Source organism: Urocitellus parryii, chromosome 13 (assembly GCF_045843805.1).
Source record: "Urocitellus parryii isolate mUroPar1 chromosome 13, mUroPar1.hap1, whole genome shotgun sequence".
Lineage (NCBI taxonomy): Eukaryota > Metazoa > Chordata > Mammalia > Rodentia > Sciuridae > Urocitellus > Urocitellus parryii.
Window position 1 is genome coordinate 29261588 of NC_135543.1, and position 23167 is coordinate 29284754.

At 38.0% G+C, this 23167-nt stretch overlaps 1 long non-coding RNA gene across 2 annotated transcripts in view; it reads right to left on the minus strand.

Moving 5' to 3' along the window:
• The window catches only part of LOC113189704 (uncharacterized), a 37129-nt gene extending 17946 nt beyond the window's left edge, over positions 1–19183 (minus strand). For both annotated transcript variants that reach the window (XR_003301678.2, XR_003301679.2), the window contains exon 1: positions 19026–19183. This is a non-coding gene — a long non-coding RNA (uncharacterized LOC113189704). The remainder of the gene's footprint in view (positions 1–19025) is intronic.
• Between the last annotated feature and the right edge of the window lie 3984 nt (positions 19184–23167).

The window sequence follows — 23167 nt, forward strand, 5'->3', positions numbered from 1 at the left end:
CTGCCTGTGTAGAAACCATGAAAAGAGAGATACTATAACAATAATCGAGCAGCTGTCTCATCCTGATAACTGTCTCTGTTACTTTGTATGGATGGATCATCTCGTAATATTTCTCATTATCACTCTATATTATGGGAAACTCGTTTTAAGATTAAAAGTTAAGGATCAGAGAAAACAAATCATTTTTTGACCACATAGCCTTGTAAACGATATTTCTGATTCCAAAGCCTTTCCATTTCCCTTTATAAAATACTTCCAGAAACTTCTATTGCAATAACTGGTACTACTATTATCCATGGCTTGAAGAACTGAAAACCCATTCTGGAATTCTGAGAATTCTGGAATTCTGAGATATTGAGAGCAGAATAGCTGATCTTTAAGCTACTTGTTTCTTCTATCTTCCAAAACCAAAATCCACACCCTGCACCTTACTAATGTGAAGAATCTCACTGTAAGTACTCAGAAATTAACATGAATAGAAATACCAGGAGGATGAATATTATCATTCATAAATGAAGTGTGTGTTCTATTGCTTCAAATTCAAAGCCCTTTATAAGTTAGCTCATATCTACCTTTACGATTAATCTCTCATAATAGGTTATCAAAGCCTATCCTTTCTAAACATGGGACTTTATTATATTTCAGATTATCTTCTTTTAGGATCACTTTTGTTTTGTTTTGTTTTTCTATTAATCTTTTAGCTCCTATTGCCTCACTATCCTTATTTTCTAACTTTCTTGTTTTCAAAATGCCTCAGTTTTATACTTCATCTCTTCTAAGAAGTCCTTCCCTCGTACTATATTTATATAGCACCATTGTCTTGCAGATATAAAGTATTTCCACTAATTGGTCATTTTTTGGTGTACATGAAATCATAGATGTTTCAATGTTACTTTTTTTAATATTTATTTTTTAGTTGTAGTTGGCCACAATACCTTTATTTCGTCCATTTATTTTTATGTGGTGCTGAGGATCGAACCCAGGGTCTCACATGAGCGAAGCAAGCGCTCTATCACTGAGCCACATCCCAAGTCCTCAATATTACTTTTAATTTTATTGATACATATTTTAACTATATTAAAATGCTGAGATGGTCGGTGTTATGGTTTGGAGATAAGTTATTCCTGAAAGCTCATGTGTGAGACAATGCAGTAGTGTTCACAGGTAAAATGATTGTGATAAATGTAACCAGATCTGAGAGTTTATCCATTCAATGGATTAATACATTGAGAGGATTACTGTACTGGGTGGTAACTGTAGGCAGATAGGGTGGTGTGGCTGGAGAAAGTAGGTCACTGGGGACGTGCCCTTGGGGATTATGTCTTATCCCTCTGGCTCCTAACTTGCTCTCTGTTTCCCAGCATCATGAGCTGAGAGCTTTTCTCCTCCATGGTCTTTTTTCTCACCTCTGCCCCAGAGTAATGGAGTAGGCTGAGCACAGGCTGAACCTCTAAAACTGTGAGCCCAAAATATACTTTTCCTCCTCTCAGCTGTTCTTGTCAGTTATCTCAGTCACAATGGTGAAAAGGTAACCAACACAATGAGGGGACAGTTTGAGAATTTTGGAAAATGTAATATACCATTGACACTGTCACTAAATCCAGAAAAAAAGCATCTTCTTCTTCCAAAAATTTCTCTTTTGATCTTTTTCAATCACTGAGGCCACCTCTGTTCACATTTCTATTACCACCAATTATTTCTGCAACCACAGTGTTTATAATTCAAATACAATAAAATGCTGAGGTCTTAAGTATAATTTGATGAGAGCTATTTTGACAAACACTTGGAGGACATACATTTTTCAAGCTATGGGACAATGCTTTCATTGAGAAAATATTTGTAAGAAAAAAATGAAACTTTTTTTTTAGAAATGGGTGTAAATATTTTTTTCACATACATCAGCAAAGTGTGAGGTTTTGTTTGCTTCACATCCTTTCCAACATTAATTGTTGTTACTCTTTTATTTGTCATTTTAGAAAGAGAGTACTGATATCATACTGTGGTTTTGATTTGCACTGTCTTGAAGACTAAATTTGTTTCCTGGATTGCTATAACACACTATCATGAACTCAGTAGATTAAACAACAGAATTACTCCCTCACCATTAATTACTCCCTTATTAAATCTCTTCATTAATTTTCATCTCTTTTAACTTCTCTCAGCAATATTTTTATAAAATTGAGATTAGATATCTGACACCTCAGTTGTCTGTTTTATCACCAAACATTTCATATTGTTGATATTATTAAAAACATCACTTTTTATTTCAATTTTTATTCACCCATTGCTAGATTGCAGATATGAAATTATCTTTATATATCAATCCTCTGTCTTATAAAATTACTCCTGTTAATTTTAGTAGCTTTACTATAATTTCATTTTCAGATTTCCTCCACAAATGATCTTGTCATCCAGAAGTAAAGAGGTTTTACTTTTCAAAAAATCTGAATGGCTTTAATTTCCTTTATTTTCCTGCTTTGTGTTCTTATTAAGTTCAAAATAGTTTCTAATTTCCCAGTAATATATTCCTTCTTACTCACTTGTTATTAAGAAGTGTGTTATTTAGTTTCTACAGACTTGGGAATTTTTCCAGATGTCTTCTAATTGTTATTTACTTATCTCCATTGTGCTTTGGAATATAAATTTTATGAAAAATCAGCTTAAATTTATCAAAATGTTTTGTATCCTAGAATGTGCACTGACTTACTAATAAGTGTTATTCTATTGAATGAAATAGTTGATACACGTCAATTAGGGTCAGGTTGGTTGATAGTGTCGTTAATATTGTTTATGTCCTTATTGCATTTGTTTCCACTTGTTCTAACAATTATTGAGAGATGAGTATGTCAATCTCTACTTGTGTATTTAACAATTTCTCCTCAGTTATATGACTTATTGTTTCCTGTATTTTCAAGCTTTGTATTTAGGAACATAAATGTTTTGCATACTGTTATATTCCCTTCATGAATTCTCCTTATCATTATGAAATAAAGTGATTTGCCACTGACAATGATTTTAACCCTGAAAGATATTTTGGAGTCAGATGTGCTATGATTGTGCCACAAGACTGACCTAAAAAATATTTTGACTCACGTTCACAGAAGTTACTCCAGATGTTATGGTTTAGAAATGAGGTGTTTCCCAAAAGCTCATTGTGAGACAATGCAAGAAAGTTGAGAGGTGACATGATTACGTTATGAGAGCCTTAACCTAACCAGTACATCAATCCCCTGAGAGGGATTACTGCGAGGCAACTGAAGGCAGGTAGGGTGTGGCTGGAGAAGGTAGGTTGATGGGGCCTGTCTTGTGGTTTATATTTTGTCTTTGGTGAGGGGAGCTGTCTCTCTCTCTTGGCTTCCTGGAGGCCACATACTGAACAACTTTCCTTCACCGCAATCTATCAGCATAATACTCTGCCTCAACTCTGACCCAGAACAATAGAATCAGTCATCTATGGGCTGGTTTTCGAAACCATAAGCGACAGATAAACATTTCCTCTTCAAAATTAGTTTTTGTCAGGTCTTTGGGTCACAGCAGCAAAGAGCTAATTAAGACATCAGACTTTTTCTGAATAGAGTTAGTTTGGTTCAATATTTTTCATCCTATTGTTTTTAACCTACATTCATCTTAAAATTTAAAGTGGGTTTTTTGTGCAACATACTTGGGGGTTATATGTCTTTAAAATTGTAACAATCTCTTCCTTTTAGTGGGTAGACCATTCATATTTATGTGAGCACTTATTTCATTTATTTGATCTACTATATTTCAATTTATTTTCTATTTGTTACAATTTTCTTTGATCCTTTTCCTCTTTTGTTTTCTGCACACTTTCGAAATAATAGGGTAATTTTTAAGACTTCATTTCAGATTCTTGTTAATTTGAGTTATAACTTTCTTCCTTTCATTTTCTTTCCTTTCTTTTCCTTTCCTCTCCTCTCCTTTCTATTCCTTTTCCTTTCCTTTCTATTATTGGCAGAGCCTTACACGTGCTAGGTAAGTACTCTATTAGAGAGGTACATGTTGAGGGCCACAGACAAGTCAAGATGGCACCTGGCGCTTTGCCAGGAGGAGTGGTTTGAGAAGTAATGCCAGCAAGCCATTAAGATGATGGAGATTCCTTAATGACTGACTGCTGTATCTAGATGGTGTTAATTAAGATAAGCTGTGTGTAATTATTAAGATGATGAGGATTCCTTAATGACTAATTGATGTATCTAGATGATGTTAATTGAAACAAGCTGTGTATAATGAGTTAGGTATAAATACCTCTTGCTATCCTACAATAAAGCGGCTCCCGCTGTTTCAACCTTCACAAGTTGCTTGTCATCCCGCCCCCTTCCCCCCCCTTTTTTTGCCCAGCCAGACTGTGGCAGATACTTCCCCAACACTTTTTTACTTTGAGACCAAGTCTTGCTAAGTTGGTCAGGCTGTTCATAAACTTTCAATCCTCCTGCTTCAGCCTCCTGAGTAGCTGTAAATCTTCATTCTGTTATTCTAGTGGATGCTTTACGGTTTACAGTACCTATCTTGAATATGTCACAACCTACTTTCAAATGATATTATAGTACTCCATTTATAATAGCAGCATCTTTATAGATTTATATCTATGTACTTCAATTTTCTACTGCTATGCATATTGAAACCATTCATTTTAGTTTTGTACGTGTTAAGTCCCACCATCCACTTATATTATTTGTAAGCACTCAATAATCTTTTAGATAAATGTAAATAATAATTTAAAGGTTTCATGTATTTACCTATATAGTTACTCTTTCTGGTGATCTTTCATTTTTTCTTTGTGGAGATTCAGATTCTCATACTGTATAATTTCCCCTCTTCCTGAAGGATTTCTTTCAATGTCTTTATTATTGTTTAGGTGTGAGGTGTTTTATTTATTCAAATATATTTGAATAAAAAATATGGGCTTCTATAACAGAGTAAAATCTTCCCAAAGCTCCTGTTTTAATATAGGAATATTCAAAGATGAAATAATTAGATTATGAGAACTATAATCTATAATTTAATAACTCCATCCTAATTTGAATGGACTGAGTGGTAGCTGTGGATGGGTGGAGCATAGCTGAAGAAGCTTATTACTAGGGATGTGCTCTGGAAAGGTGCACCTGCCATCAGTCCTCTTTCCTCTGCTGCTGCCCTTCCGCCATGATTCTCTGCCTTACCCCAGGTCCCAAGAGGTGGACTCAGTTGCCCATTGGCCAACCCTCTGCAATGTGAACTGAAATAAACTTTTACTCCTTGAAATTGGTCTTATAGGATATTTTGGTCAGAGACATAAAACTGACTAAGGGGCTTGTGTGGTTTATTGGTGATTCTATCAGCTTTGGTATTTATAGAAAATGTCTTATGATAGATATTTCCAGTGGAAATATTTCCATGTTTCAGCTTTTTCTCTTTTTCTTTTTTGTAGCACTTTATAGCCAGGGTTTTCCCGGCCTGCATGTTTTTAACCATCTTCCATGAGAAGTGTGCTTCCATATTTATCTTGGTTCTTCTGTATGTAAATTAATTTTTTTCAGGATGAAATTAAGATTATTTTTATTATTAGCTTTGAGAAAGTCTATTACGGCAGGAATTTGTATTATTTTTGTGTTTTCTGTATTTGGAATTCATTGAGATTTCTGGTTCTGTAGACTCAAATTTGAAAATTATTTGACCATTATTTTCAAGCATTCTCTTTTCCTCTATTTTGGGTACTCTCCTTATACATATATTAATGTGCTTGAAATTTTCCCCAAATTCACGGATATGTTGTTAATTAGTTTTCTAGTGTTTTTACCTCCTATGCTTCATTTTCAATATCTCCTGCTGAGTGGCAGTTTGGAAAGTGAACCTCAGGCAAAAACCCAGCATAGAGGTGCAACTCACCTCCTGTGGTTTCCTTCTCCCAAGGATCACAATTCTGTGATACCTATTGTCTGACACCTAAAACAGTTGCTTCACATATTCTGTTCTGTTTGACTTTTTTTATGATGTCAGGATAAGTTTATTAGCTAAAACTTCATAATGACTAGAACTAAAAGTATTCTTGATATATAAATATATTTGAATAAAAATCATGGGCTTCTAAAACAGAGTAAAATCTTCCTAGAACCTGGGGTCCTGTATTAAATGTCTTTATAAGTAGAATGTACTCTTTAAATAAAATAACAGCAAGTAAACACCTCTTAATAATTTTATGTTTTTAATTTTATTTTTACTTAAAAGTGAAATAAATAACCAGAGACAGGACACAATTTAAAAGATCATTTTAACTATAAGCTACTGGCAAATGTGTTTCTAGGACTCTATTGTACTCTATTCAATTTCAAAGACACACAGAGTACAGAGTACACAAGCATAGAAGTAGAGGCTTCACTTTCAAGTAACTGTATCAAAAAAGATCATTGATATCCTACAATATTTTTAAATTTGGAAAACACAAGGATAATGGGAGACACTCTGCTTGCCTGGTTAATAACTGCCTACAGCTGAGATTGTTGGTGTCCACTGGTAAAGTGTTAAGAAGAGCAACTGACCTGAAAGGTAGAGAGACAATATTTTGAGCAAACTGGAGAATATACGCAGCTCTCGCCAAGTCCAGGAATTTTTCACTAAAATTTCCATCAAATAAATGTTATGTATGGGCTGGGATTGTGGCTCAGTGGTAGAGCACTCACCTAGCATAGGAGGGACCCAGGTTCGATCCTCAGCAACACATAAAAATAAAGGCATTGTGTTGTGTCCATCTACACCTAAAAAGAAAGATATATATATATATATATATATATATATATATATATATATATATATATATATATATATAAAAGAAATGTTATGTAAAGTATTATATGATAAAAATTCTATGACTGTATATTGCTGTAGCAATGACAATTATACAGTTTTCTCTTTGCTGTTGTTAGGTTTTTTTTTTTTATTATTGGTCGTTCAAAATATTACATAGTTCTTAATACATCATATTACACGGTTTGATTCAAGTGGGTTATGAACTCCCACTTTTACCCCGTATACAGATTGCTGAATCACATCAGTTACCCTTCCGTTGATTGACATATTGCCTTTCTAGTGTCTGATGTATTCTGCTGTCTATATTATTCTCTACTATCCCCCGTCCCCTCCCCTCCCCTCCCCTTTTCTCTCTCTACCCCTTCTACTGTAAATCATTTCTTCCATTTGTATTGTCTTGTCTTACCCCTCCTTTCCTCTTATATGTCATTTTGTATAACCCTGAGGATCACCTTCCATTTCCATGCGATTTCCCTTCTCACTCCCTTTCCCTCCCACCTCTCATCCCTGTTTAATGTAAATCTTCTTCTCAAGCTCTTCATCCCTACCCTGTCCTTGTTTACTCCCCTTATATCAAAGGAGTCATTTGGTATTTGTTTTTTAAAGATTGACTAGCTTCACTTAGCATAATCTGCTCTAATGCCATCCATTTCCCTCCAAATTCTATGATTTTGTCATTTTTTTAATGCAGAGTAATATACTCCATAGTGTATAAATGCCACATTTTTTTATCCATTCATCTATTGAAGGGCATCTAGGCTGATTCCACAGTCTTGCTATCATGAATTGAGCTGCTATGAACATCGATATAGCAGTGTCTCTGTAGCATGCTCTTATTAGGTCTTTAGGGAATAGATGGAGAAGGGGAATAGCTGGATCAAATGGTGGTTCCATTCCCAGCTTTCCAAGAAATCTCCATACTGCTTTCCAAATTGGCTGCACCAATTTGCAGTCCCACCAGCAATGAACAAGAGTGCCCTTTTCCCCGCATCCTCTCCAGCACTTATTGTTGTTTGACTTCCTAATGGCTGCCAATCTTACTGGAGTGAGATGGTATCTTAGGGTAGTTTTGATTTGCATTTCTCTGACTGCTAGCGATGGTGAGCATTTTTTCATGTACGTGTTGATTGATTGTATGTCCTCCTCTGAGAAGTGTCTGTTCAGGTCCTTGGCCCATTTATTGATTGGGTTATTTGTTATCTTATTGTCTATTTTTTTGAGTTCTTTGTATATTGTGGTTATTAGGGCTCTATCTGAAGTGTGTGGAGTAAAGATTTGTTCCCAGGATGTAGGGTCCCTGTTTATCTCTCTTATTGTTTCTTTTGCTGAGAAAAAACTTTTTAGTTTGAGTAAGTCCCATTTGTTGATTCTAGTTGTTAACTCTTGCTCTATGGGTGTCCTACTGAGGAATTTGGAGCCCGATCCCACAGCATGTAGATCATAACCAACTTTTTCTTCTATCAGATGCCGTGTCTCTGATTTAATATCAAGCTCCTTGATCCATTTTGAGTTAACTTTTGTGCATGGCGAGAGATAGGGATGCAGATTCATTTTGATACAAATGGATTTCCAGTTTTGCCAGCACCATTTGTTGAAGATGCTATCCTTCCTCCATTGCATGCTTTTAGCCCCTTTATCAAATATAAGATAGTTGTAGTTTTGTGGATTGGTTACTGTGTCCTCTATTCTGTACCATTGGTCCACCCGCCTGTTTTGGTACCAGTACCATGCTGTTTTTGTTACTATTGCTCTGTAGTATAGTTTGAAGTCTGGTATCACTATACCGCCTGATTCACACTTCCTGCTTAGTATTGTTTTTGCTATTCTGGGTCTTTTATTATTCCATATGAATTTTATGATTCTTTTATCTATTTCTACAAGATATGCTGTTGGGATTTTGATTGGCATTGCATTGAACTTATAGAGAACTTTTGGTAATATCACCATTTTGATGATGTTAGTTCTGCCTATCCATGAGCAGGGTATATTTTTCCATCTTCTAAGGTCTTCTTCTATATCTTTCTTTAGGGTTCTATAATTTTCATTGTATAAATCTTTCACCTCTTTTGTTAGGTTGATTCCCAAGTATTTTATTTTTTGGGGGGATATTGTGAATGGAGTAGTTGTCCTCATTTCCGTTTCAGAGGATTTGTCGCTGATATACAGGAATGCCTTTGATTTATGCGTGTTGATCTTATATCCTGCCACTTTGCTGAATTCATTTATTAGCTCTAATAGCTTCTTTGTAGACCCTTTTGGGTCTGCTAGGTATAGGATCATATCATCTGCAAATCATGATAATTTAAGTTCTTCTTTTCCTATTTTTATGCCTTTAATTTCTTTTGACTGTCTAATTGCTCTGGCCAGTGTTTCGAGGACTATGTTGAACAGAAGTGGTGAGAGAGGGCATCCCTGTCTTATACCAGATCTTAGAGGGAATGCCTTCAATTTTTCTCTATTCAGAATGATGCTGGCCTGTGGCTTATCATAGATTGCTTTTACAATGTTGAGGTATGATCCAGTTATCCCTAATTTTTCTAGAGTTTTGAACATAAAGGGATGCTGTACTTTGTCGAATGCTTTTTCTGCATCTATCGAGATGATCATATGGTTCTTATTTTTAAGTCTATTGATGTGGTGAATAACATTTATTGATTTCCGTATATTGAACCAGCCTTGCATCCCAGGGATGAATCCTACTTGTCATGGTGTATAATTTTTTTGATATGTATTTGAATCCGATTCGCCAGAATTTTATTGAGGATTTTTGCGTCAAGGTTCATTAGAGATATTGGTCTGTAGTTTTCTTTCTTTGAAGTGTCTTTGTCTGGTTTCGGAATCAGGGTGATGTTGGCCTCGTAGAATGAATTTGGAAGTTCTCCCTCTTTTTCTATTTCCTGAAATAGCTTGAAAAGTATTGGTGTTAGTTCCTCTTTAAAGGTTTTGTAAAACTCTGCTGTATACCCATCCGGTCCTGGGCTTTTCTTAGTTGGTAATCTTTTGATGGTTTCTTCTATTTCCTCTATTGTTATTGGTCTGTTTAGGTTGTCTATATCCTCCTGCCTCAATCTGGGCAGATTATATGACTTAAGAAATTTATCGATGCCTTCACTATCTTCTATTTTATTGGAGTATAAGGATTCAAAATAATTTCTGATTATCTTCTGTATTTCTGAAGTGTCTGTTGTGATATTGCCTTTTTCATCCCGTATGCTAGTAATTTGGGTTCTCTCTCTTCTTCTCTTAGTTAGCATGGCTAAGGGTCTGTCAATTTTATTTATTTTTTCAAAGAACCAACTTTTAGTTTTGTCAATTTTTTCAATTGTTTCTTTTGTTTCAATTTCATTAATTTCAGCTCTGATTTTAATTATTTCTTGCTTTCTACTTCTTTTGCTGTTGTTTTGCTCTTCTTTTTCTAGGATTTTGAGATGAAGTATGAGATCATTTATTTGTTGGTTTTTTCTTTTTTTGAGGAATGAACTCCAAGCAATGAATTTTCCTCTTAGAACTGCTTTCAATGTGTCCCATAGATTCCGATATGTTGTGTCTGTGTTTTCTTTTAACTCTAGGAAGTTTTTAATTTTCTCCTTGATGTCTTCTAAAACCCATTCATCATTCAGCAACCTATTGTTCATTCTCCAAGTGATGCTTGATTTTTCCTTCCTTCTTTTATCATTGATTTTCAGTTTCATTCCATTGTGGTCAGATAAGATGCATGGTATTATCTCTACCCCTTTATATTGTCTAAGAGTTGCCCTGTGACATAGTATATGGTCTATTTTTGAGAAGGTTCCATGTGCTGCTGAGAAAAAAAGTGTAACTACTTGATGTTGGGTGGTATAGTCTATATATGTCAATTAGGTCTAGGTTGTTAATTGTGTTATTGAGTTCTATAGTTTCCTTATTTAACTTTTGTTTGGAAGATCTGTCCAGTGGTGAGAGAGGTGTGTTGAAGTCTCCCATGATTATTGTATGGTGGTCTATTAGACTCTTGAACTTGAGAAGAGTTTGCTTGATGAACACAGCTGCACCATTATTTGGGGCATATATATTTATGATTGTTATGTCTTGTTGGTGTATGGTTCCCTTGAGCAGTATGAAGTGTCCTTCTTTATCCATTTTGATTAACTTTGGCTTGAAATCTATTTTATTAGATATGAGTATGGACACTCCTGCTTGTTTCCGCAGTCCATATGAGTGGTATGATTTTTCCCAACCTTTCACCTTCAGTCTATGAATATCTTTTCCTATCAGATGCGTCTCCTGTAGGCAGCATATTGTTGGGTCTTGTTTTGTGATCCATTCAACTAGCCTGTGACTCTTGATTGGTGAGTTTAAGCCATTAACATTTAGGGTTATTATTGAGATATGGTTTGTTCTTCTAGCCATATTTGTTTATTGATGTTACTAAACCTGATTTGTTATCCTCTTTGACTACTTTCCCCCCTTTACTGTCCTACCTCCCATTGTTGGTTTTCAATGTTATTTTCCATTTCCTCTTCCTGTAATGTTTTGCCAAGGATTTTTTGAAGAGGTGGTTTTCTAGCTTCAAATTCTTTTAACTTTTGTTTATCGTGGAAGGTTTTAATTTCATCTTCTATCCTGAAGCTTAATTTCGCCGGATACACGATTCTTGGTTGGAACCCATTTTCTTTCAGAGTTTGAAATATGTTATTCCAGGATCTTCTAGCTTTCAGAGTCTGTGTTGAGAGATCAGCTGTTATCCTGATTGGTTTACCCCTAAATGTAATCTGCTTTCTTTCTCTTGCAGCTTTTAAAATTCTCTCCTTATTCTGTATGTTGGACATCTTCATTATAATGTGTCTAGGTGTGGATCTCTTATGATTTTGCACATTTGGCGTCCTGTAGGCTTCTAGGATTTGGGATTCTGTCTCATTCTTCAAGTCTGGGAAGTTTTCTCATATTATTTCACTGAATAGACTGTTTATTCCTTTGGTATGGAGCTCTGTGCCTTCCTGTATCCCAATGACTCTTAACTTTGGTCTTTTGATATTGTCCCATAATTCTTGGATGTTCTGCTCATGGTTTCTTAGCAGTCTTGCTGATCTGTCTATGTTCTTTTCCAGTTGAAATACTTTGTCTTCATTGTCTGATGTTCTCTCTTCTAAGTGATCTACTCTGCTGGTAGTATTCTCAATTGAGTTTTTAAGTTGGTTTATTGTTTCCTGCATTTCTAGGATTTCTATTTTTTTTGTTTTTTATTACCTCTATCTCCCTGTGAAATTGATCTTTTACTTCCTGGATTTGTTTGTCAATGTGATCTTTCATTGTCTGATTTTGCTGTCTCATGTCTTCCTTGAGACTCCAGATCATCTGAAGCATATAAATCCTGATCTCTTTATCTGACATTCCATCTGTTGCAGCTATTACCTCTTCTAAAGTTGAGTTGACCTGCATTGCTTGTGGTCCTTTCTTTCCTTGTCTTTTCATACTGCTCGCGTTTCTTTCTGCTTGGTGCAACTGTTGTGTTTTTGAAATTTACTCCCTATTTATTTATATTGCTCTTGTATAGTTGGGAAGTCTCCCTTGCAGGGCTGGTAGTGGCTGTGCTCCTCCTCTAATTAGGATGGTCTGTCTACCCCGCTGATCGGTCGCAGGTCTGCCCCCCCTGCGGACACGGGTGGCGGCTCTGCTCTGCCCCCACTCCAATTGTGGTATCGTAACTACCATGCCCTGGGGTCGTTGGTCCTGATCTGGATGTGGGTGGCGGCTCTGCTGGGTCCCCACTCCAATTGGTGTGACGTGTCTACTGCGCTGGCAGGCCTCTAGGCTGGTGGGTCGCAGTTCTGCACAGCCCCCACACCCAATGGGGGTATCTGACTACCTCTCCAACGGGTCGCTGAGCCCCCTCCGGACCCGGGCAGCAACCCTGCTCCACCCCCACTCCAACCAGTGTGACTCAACTGCCTCAGTATTACATGTCCACCAAGCTGGCAAGCTACCTGGCCTGTCTTTCCAGTGGGACGCAGGTCTGCCTGCCCTGCTTGCTCAGATGGCAGCTTTGCACAGCCCCTACTCCAAATGAGGTTACTTGGCTACCGCGCCGCGGGGTAGCTGGTCCTATTCTAGGCGTGGGCGGCTACTCTCTTCAGCCCCAGCTGCGTTTGGTGTGTCATGATACCATGCCGGCGGGTCACTTGGTCTGCTCTGGGCGCAGGAGGAAGCTCCACTCTGCCCCACAGCACCCAACAGGACCCTGACTGAGAAGCAGTCACCGCTGGTTCCCTAGCCTTGGGCCGAAGCAGCTTCGGTAGCCAGAACCCCGCCTCTCGGATCCTGATACACTCTCCGCTGGGAGCTGGCTCCAGCGAGCGACCCCCATGGGTTCCCCAGCCCCCAGGCCAAAACTGTTCTGGGAGTCAGAACCCAGTCGCCCCAAGCTCAGCGCACGCTCCACTTGGAGCTGGCCTCCACTGGCAGTCTCCTCAGTTTCCTCAGACCTGGGCCAGGTTAGCCCCGGGAACCAGAATCCAGCTGCTGAGTGCCCGGCGCACGCCTTGCCAGGCATGAGCCTCTAGGAGTATTCTCCACAAGATCCCCAGTCCTGAGCCTGAGCAAGAAATCTGTCTGCTAGTCGCAGGCAAATACCATCCTGAAATCACCTGTTCCATAGCTGAATGAGCTGAGATCAGTAGAACAAAGGGATGATTACATCTTCTCTCCGAAATGGCAGCTGCTGTCCTCCTCCGTGGTCCGACTAGTGTCTGGAACCAAACTGGCCCGCTTCTCTCCTCTGACTCAAAGCCGGAACTCAGCACTCCATGCTGCCAATGTACCACTGGCGGTAGCCCCCCGAATCCGTATCGCTGCTCCCCCGCTCTGGCACCTTGCCGCTCCCCAGCGCGCGCGGGGGGCGATTGCCTGTCAGGCTATGCGACCCTCCGTGCGAAGAAATGGAGCTCCCGCAGTCGAACTACTCATGATGGAAATCTGTCCACTAGATTCTGGAGCACCTCAATTTCATTGGAAATTCCCAACAAGATAGCCTTCAGGCGATTCACATCGTCTTTCTCCCGCTCAGTGACGCGGCGCACTGGGGTGATGCACTCCCTTCTCCGCCATCTTCCCTCCTCAGGACTTGACTTCTGCACCCGCCGCGGGGCCACCTGTGGAGCTGGGTAGCTGCGGCCGCGTGGTTAGGAACCGGGCGGGTGAGGCGGCTGCTCCCAGAGTGAGCTCTAGGCCTCCCAGGGGAGCCCTGATGGCAGAGGCAGACTGCCGGTTCGGGCGGGGCAGGCCAAGCCGCTCCGGGTGTCAGCCGCTTGCAAAAGTGGCTGCTGGCTTCAGGACTTGACTTCTGCACCCGCCGCGGGGCCACCTGTGGAGCCGGGTAGCTGCGGCCGCGTGGTTAGGGGTTTTTATTAGGGCATTTGCAAACCAGTAAAAATACTGGGAGAGTTCTATTTTTTGAGTGTATTGCTAAACAGTTGCCACTAGATGGCAACCTGTACCCACTCGATGTTTAAATACAAGCAGTGGCCAACTTGAAGCTGCCCACCTGAATCCTGGGCTCCTGTGATTGAGGAGTTCCATAACGTACTCAGTACTTCTAGAGCATCTGCTATGAGCTAATCACAATATTAGGGACACAAAGATGAATAGGACACAGTTCCTGTCCTGAAAGTGTTCAAGACTTCTGAGGGGAGAAACAAAATAAGGAGCTCATCAATTAGAATTCAAATTTATAAATTTTGTGAAGGAAAGGTCTGAGACCTCATCAATGGAGATCACCGGAAATATATAACACCTTTTTTTTTTCTGCCTGTCCCTGGAACTGAATTTTAAAATGAAGCAATACAAACAAACTAGGAGCAGCTTTATAACAGGAGGCTTGAATTTAAAAAAGAATATAATGCCATAATTATTTATTAAGTATCTGATAGGTATATGTGCAAAACAAGATATAAGAAGCTACCATAGAAAACAAATGACCCTGTCGTTCATTCGCTCACTTCTTAAGAAGCTTAAAACATCAGATGGATGATTTGAAACAAGTGCACTTGTTATATAGTTATAGATAACTATAATATGTAGAATACTATAATATGAAGCGGTGAAGTTTCTGAGTTGGGAAGATTAACTCCTAGCTGGAGGGATCAAGATCTTTATCTGAGAAGAATTATGTAAAGAATCTTAGTAGATAAAGTTCCAATGAGGAAAAATGCCTGAAAACCTCACTGCACCCAGAAAAAACAGATGGAAGGAAAAGTCCCATCCAGACAAAGCCCTATACTGCTTCCAGGGCTTTCTCTAATTTTCCTGACACTATTAACTGACCAGCTCTGCACCTTGGGCTTGTCATTTCATATTGTGAACAGTTATTTCCTTTTCTATCAATGAGTTGGCTAGATATACAAATTCCTTATAAAGATATTCAGTGGAATATTATGTGTTGTGTGTGTGTGTGTGTGTGTGTGTGTGGTGGGATGAGAATCCTGCATTTCTTTCTGAAGTGCAAAGTCTGGCTAGAGGTCGTTGTGGCCTGAATTGCACCCCAGCATCACCATCAAATTCATATGTTGAAACTGCAATCCTTAGAACTTCAGCATATGACTGAACTTAGAGATTTAAAGAGGCGATTAACTGAAAATGAGGTCGTTTATATGGTGCCTAGCCGGGTATGACTGGTGTCCTTATATGTAGAGGAATTTTGGACTCACAAGAGACACCAGAGGTATATCTGCAACAGAAAAAAAATGTGCAAAATTGCATTTTGGAGGTGTTATTCTACCAGCCAGGGTGAGAGGCCTCAGTAGAGATTCAACCTGCTGACAACTGGGTCTTGAACTTCCAGTCTCCAAAAGTGTGAGGAAATACATTTCTGTTGTTTAAACCAGTCAGTCTTAGATATTTTGTTAGGGCAGCTCTAGTAAGTGAATATAAAGACTGTTGTAAACCAGGCCTGCAAAAGTCAGCTAGGACAATTCTATGATATTCCTGAAAACAGATATAGAACATATGTATTTGATCTGCTTTCAAATAAAATTATCAAAAATGATGAGCACCAGAAAGAGAGGTTCTTGCCATCTCTGGATCAACAGCTTGAGCCTTTGAGAGTGAAGACCAGACAGGAAAAGAGGAAATGTTGGGAAGTCTTTTTGAAAGACATAAAAAGCCATATATGGCTGAGAAGAGACCCGTAGCCAAGAGGTTACATCCTAATGTTGTTGCATGGCTCCAGGCCTTGGGGGGACTTTTGAAAAAGTCCTTGACCTCATGAGGTTGTAGCTTCATTCTCTAGTGCAAGAAATATTACCACTGCTCATTCTCCTTCCATGAGATGCATGCTGGTCAAGTAAGAAAGTGCTTTAGCAACTACCTACCCATTCATATTAGACATGGCAGACATGGACTCTACCCATTCATATTAGAGAACAGAAGACTGTAGAATCTAGTCTCCTAATGCATCAGTTGTCTGACAAAAGTATGGAATTATTGTATTGAAAACAGTGTATATTTATACAGTTTTCCTGATCTCTACCTAAATATAGTGGAATCATTTTATTAGTAGTTCCTCTTACAATTTGAATTAAATTGACATACCCTTGGGGGGGGGAAGTCACTTAATTCAAGCACCCATGAAGCTCTAGAATTTCTTTAAATTAAAATTTAAATACATAATCTTAGGCAAACAATTTATTCCTGTGTGTGTGTGTGTATGTGTTTAATAATGGAAGGTATTAGAGAAGAGAACATTTTGTGTATGTGTCTGTGGTTCCAGGTACTTAACCTAGGAGTGGTCTACCAAAGGGCTCTACCCCTAGCCTATAATTAATTAATTAATTAATTTTTAAATTTTGAGACAGGTTCTTGCTAAATTGCTGAAGCTGGCCTTAGAATTGTGATCCTCCTGTCCCAGCCTCCCAAGTCACTGATATTACAGCATGTGCCACTATGTCCAGCAGGTCACAAGATAGGTGAAAGCTCTTGTTATAACTGTCATGGGTAATGATAACAGCAACGTTCTTGCCAGATTAAATTCTAAGAATGAATAAGAGCTCAACCATTACATTTTTCACTTTCACAGCTCAATTTTGCCTTTCTCTGATTTCTAACCATAGGGTCCTCTCTCCTTCTTCTCACTTTCATTTTATTTTTCAAAAAAAAATAAATGTCTTCACTCTTGTGAATTGATATTCACTTGATTATTTGATATCAATCTTCACATTCCTTGTAAGACTACACAATTCAGCTCAAATGTCCCATTGCCTAAAATGTTCATTGCCTCAAACCATACATGTAATTGGACCCTCCCTCCTAGCCCTTTTCTTTAGGTCTTTTATTTCCTTGATGAGGGGTACCTGTAAGTTTAGACAATACTTTAGCTGTGAATGGCCATTGTTGGATGATTTTGAAAAAAATCTTCTTCTTGTCTCTATATTTTCTAGTTTTCATTCCTCACATGTGCCATTCACAGAGTAGACATTTAATCAATAATTTTAGATTTTAGAATGACTTGGATTAACATTTTAGGTTTAAATCAGTGTTTTAGGTAACCATGTCCTTTTGCTGGCTCTTCTGTATTTCAGTGAACTCAAGTCTAACATCAAAGGGGTGAGTTAAAATAGTATAGACATTATGCATCACAAGAAATACATAAAAGATTGAGTCTAATCAGTCCCCTTTGTGATAAATAGAAAATTAAGCCTTTTAGTGGACATAACTAAAATTCAGTAATAATGGCAAAGTTAATTTTGACTTATATCATTTACAGAGAGTCAAACATGTTCATATCACAGGGCACAAAACTGTGTTGACTTGCAGCACAGCTGTGAGATATCAAGTGCATCTTTACACGTGTATACTTTTTGCATTTTCGCAGTGATGATGAAATGTTCCCAGTATGACTGAAAAAAGAACAGGGGAAACCCAAAGCCTAAAAATCATTCTCTCCCATCCTCTTCCCTCAGCTTCTCAGAGATATCCTGGCTTCAATTCTTTGTATGTGAAGCTGTCAATCAAACTAGGTGTTCTTGGTGCTGAGATGCCACTCAAGATGGACACTGTGCAGTGAAACTGCCATTCAAAATGGCTGCCTGGCAAATGGAGCTGTCAGTCAACTTGAACAGTTCAGTCTGTTGCCCTGTCAATAAAAACGAGCTGGTATACACTGATAGCTACTTCATCAGTTTCAAACACCCTTGATTAACTCTCTAGTCTCTAGTTCCCCAAACTCATTTTCTTTCCAATGGAGAAGATTTGCATCATTATCTTTATTTTTTTTTCCCCAAACCTAATGGATGACCAACAACTGAAACAGGAGTGGAGCAGAGAGGAAAAAACATTTAGGATCCAAATTCTAATGAATCTAGATAAGGAATGAGATTGGATGCCTACTCAACTTGTCATCATCCAATTGAAAACATTATACAAGTTCATTCATTCATTCACTATAGAGATATCTGTGGTAGGTCTACTGGGAACCAGAAAATATTAAAGTAATATGTTAACGTATACAGAGAGAAATGCAGGACTCTAGAAGCCTCATTTACCAACAAGCTTAAGTAGCATATGCTTCCCCATGGGGCTCCAAGTTTGCCTGCTCCTCTGCCATTATTGGCACAGTTTCATTCTTGCAACGAAATTTCTTCATTCTTCCCCTGCTGTGTTGCCACAAGTGATGCTTTTCCCTTAATAACTGAGTGGCTTCAACTGACCAAACATAATTTAGTTATAAAATATAATAGTCCAGGTGTTAGATTTGGGAATATTACTTGAAGTTGCATCTGCAAAGTGTCAATTATAAAAATAATTTAAGCTAATGAAGTCAATATCTGACTTTTCAAACATCTACTTTCAGAAAAATAAGATAACCATCTGTAAGTTTCAGCTGCAGATAATTCCCCAGAAAATTCCACCTCCATGTTGACCGAAAATGCATCTTGTTTTTAGCTACCGGTTAGAAACCAGCATCATGCTTGATATAAATGTTATGGTTCAGATATGAAGTGTCCCCCAAAAAAACCTCAGGTGTGAGACAATTCAAGAATTTTTAGAGGCAAAATGGTTAGACTATAACAAGCAGGGAATCTAATTGGTGGATTAACCCACTGATATGGATTCACTGGGCAATAATTGTAGGCAGGTAAGGCATCACTGAAGAAAGCAGATCACTGGGGTGTGCCTTTGGGGTTATATTTAGTCTCATATGAGCAGAACTCTCCTTCTGCTTTCTGAGTGCTGTGTCCTGAGTCACTTACCTCTGCCACAACCTTCTACCATGACTGGTTGGCCTTGGTCCCAGGTTCTGCATACTCTCCTGTGTTGTCCCACACTCAAAATTTAGACTGTTGTCCTCTTTCTTTTTTGGGAGGTGGTGGTGGTGGGTCTGGAGCACAGTCAGCTCCGGGGACTCAAGTCTTACATTGCACCAATAAAATCAGGAGCTTAATAAGATGCTGATTCATCTCAGTAGTCCTTCTGCCTAAAAATAGAGGCAGCTGTGCCATTCAAGACTGAGTAAGAAGCCTGATTATGAGTATTAATATCTCTGCTGCTTATATTATATCAATGTCCAAACTTGCAGCTCTTTGGATATCTGTTAATGTACCAGTTTATGACATTTTGGCCCCTGTTGAATGACAACTTGCCATCCCCAACAATCCAGTTTAGCCCTGGGTTTCCTCTGCCTAGTTCTTCCCCAATTGCTGCCCTGCCTCTTAGACAAGTTCCATTAGAACAGAACAGGCAACTTCTCAGTATTTTGTTTTAGTCCACCATATAAATGACAATCATCTTCATTTTTTAAAAACAAATTCTATAAAAATTGCTACATATACATTCATAGATTTCAACTGTGTTCTTTCTTTTGCTTATGTTAGTTATTTCTTCTAGCTGTGTTTTATCTTTTAAAGTTTATCCTATGCTTCTTGAAAGAATATTAGGCAAACTTGAGAAGCCTTTTATTGGGAAGAAAGGGGACTGCTTTCTGATGAATCCATTGCTAATTTATTGGCTAAATTTTGTGAAAAATGTGCATTAAATTATTAATGCTTTTTGAGTTCACTTCCAGCTCTAGGCTTATCCAATTTTATATCAGTGAGTAGCAAAAAGAGGGAATGAAGGAAGCATCTTTTTTCCTAGGAGATGGAATGGAATGTGGTCTTAGGATGTATGAATTAGGAGTGACAAATTTCTGTCCAGCTAATTGCAGTGTGACTCAGTGGGGAGGTTCAGATGAAGGACATTTCATATGAATAGAATAAAAAGGATAACTCATCCAGGATCTGAGGAGTTGGTTGAAGGTAGTTTTAATGTTTCTGACTGTACTTTTCTTCATAGACACCAGGTGGCATAAGGATTTGCTTTTGTACATGGTCACAAGCCAACATCTTGGGGGGTGGGTGGGAACATGTTATTAACACAGTTACCTTGGGATTCATTCAAATAATAAGGCCTTGCTTTAAGAATTATATAGGCTATTCCATCAGTTCAATTACCAGAAAAAAAAGTGACTTTACTGTTAAACGATATTTATAATGAAAAGCCTGTCAAATCTACAAAACCAGAAAGGGCTTTAGACAGCAGAGAAGAAGGGAAAGATTAGAACCCTAAAATTTTAGCACAAGAAAGACAGAAGGGAAAGTTCCACAGATAGAAAGGGAAAAAGTAATATGAAAAATGAGACTTGAAGGAAGAATGAAAGAATGAGAAAAGCAATTGGGAGGAAAGAAAATAAGAATAGCCCCGAAAATTCCATAGAGGAAGACAAAAGATAGAATGCTCTTCCAGAGGTAAAGGAAGGGTGAGAGTTTCAGTCAGTATTGGGGTAAGTGACAGAACTTACTTAGTATTAGATTCATTGTCTCAGTATTTCTTTTGTTTAACACATCTTTAAAAGTTTTGAACAGAGCTGTATACATACTGACTCTGGCACAGTTCTAGATCCATGAAATTAGTAGGTGGATTTCTTTGCTTATTTATAACAAAATTGAGGCAAAAAAAAAAAAAAAAGCAAAGATCGCTCTATAAGGTGCATTCTTTGGTTGAGGTTCAAATGACTTCCTTAATAAAAATGGCTTTGGATGACATCAACATTCTTACATAGTGCCAGGATAAATATTGCTGGACACTAGGAATAGAGCTTTTACCAATCCTCATGCCCTAGGTCTGACACTGACTTAGTCAATCATAATTCTTAATAAAAAAGCAAAGTGGTATAAAGATTTCTGACTTATATAAATTTTACCTCAGATTAGAAAAGCAGATCTTTGTATAGAAGAAAGATTTTTAGAGACTCTCTAGCCAATTTTGTCCATGGCCATGGGTAAATAATACTGAGGATTATAAATAACCTCTAAATCAGAAGAGCAGGTCTCTGGGTCATTGAATTCATTTGGAAGCAGGTGCATTTTAAACTCTGTCCAGTGTAATATCTTAAAACTGCTCTACAGTAGCCAGAGAATGATCCTTTGGTATGGAACCCAAACTCAACTGTGTATGAGTTTTAGAAGAAAGCTTGGCATATTAATTAGATTTTTTTGGTTGGAATTTGTTATGGACTGCATGCATATGTGTTCCCCAAACCATATGTTGAAACCTTAATGACCAATGGGATGGGAGTGAGGGGCTGTGCCTTTGGGAGGTAATTACTCCTGAGAGTGGGGTCCTTTTGTTAGGATTACTACCTTTATAAGAAAAGACAATAAGGAGTTTGTTCTTTCCTCTCTCCTTTCCACCATGCAAGGACACAATGAGAAGACAGTAATCTGTCTTCACCAGATAGTGGATCTGCCAGTACCTGGATCTTAGATTTCTCAGTCTCTAGAAATGTGAAAAGTACATGATGATCATCTATCCTACCCAATCTATGGTAATTTGTTAGAGCTACCTGAGAAAACTTGCTTTAAGACAGTAGTTGCTAAGTTTGGATCTTGAGTTTCCCACAAAGGTCGAGGTGGATAAGTCAGTTCAAGGTGTTGCTATTGGGAGACACTGGAGCCTTAAGGAGGTAGGTTCTTGAGAGATCCTTAAGATAACTGGACTAATGCCCTTAAAGGCAATGTGGCCTCAGCTCCCTCCTCAGTCTCTTGCTTCCTAGCCATAAGGGGAGCATCCACCTCTGACATTGCCCTCATCAGAAGCCTGAAAACAATGGCTCTTTTTTATTATGGCCTGGAATCTTCAAATTTTGAGCCAAAATAAGCCTTCTCTCTTTACACATTGATCTTCTCTGGTATTTGCTGTGTATTCTTGATTGGCTGATTTTTTTTTTCTCTTGGATTCAGGGATCAAGAAACGTTATTTGGGTTCATTCCCCCTGCCTCCATTTAGGATCTGTTTGATTTTATCCTAAGTATTTTTTCTGCCTTCAAAACATGAAACTTGACCATAATTTTATATTCATGATTTTCTAAAAGTCATCACCTCTTGTGAAAAAAATCTTCCCATATTAACAGCTATTGTAGTATATTTCTGGGGATGACTCTGACTTAGCTGGTGTAAATCATCTGTCCATTCTTTCAATTCTTTCATAACTATAGCCAGAATATGGGATTCTCTGATTTATTATAGCCAATGATGAATGTCCATAGCTGTAGGAGATGATGTGGGACCAATATCTTCTTATGATTGCCATATAGGTAAGTTTCTACTGCAAAGAGAAAGATAGATAGATAGATAGATAGATGATAGATGATAGATCAATAAAGAAGGAAGGCAGTGCTTTGTCAACAAGAATCATTGATGTCAATTATATAACGCCCAGCAATCTAGTTCACAAAGAGTTGGGATGATGACGACAGCAATTGGTCAGTACTCTGACCAATCAGGAAAACCAGAACAACACATTTATCTGTATAATTACATGTTATGCCCAACATTTTGTAAGTATCTGTGAGGTCAACCCTATCACTATTGCCTAAATGAGTAAAAACAACTCCCTGAATCATTGCATTGAAGAACTTTCAACTACTTATGGGCGATACATTTTTTGCTTAAAAGTTAAGGTATTTAGAAATTTCCACAAAATAAAAATTAGGAACATATTGAGAACACTCTAAGATCCCTGTTATGTCCAGTTTATTTTCATTACCTGGTATATGATATGTGCTCACAATATATTTTTATATGAATGGATGAATATTAACAATATTAACAATGGATGAATATTTCCATGTCTTACAGCAAAATCTGTAAGACATGGAAAGGATCAACTGTAATAATCGGAGTTGAACTGTATTTTTTTAATAAAGCTTCAGCACAGACTCTTGATGAAGAACACTTGGGGACTATATTGCCTTAACTAGGTGTTTCTTATTTTGATTTGATATGCATGTGCATTCTTGTCTAAAAAAAATTGACTGTTCATTTTAAAAATTTATTTCATTCTACACTTTCTCCT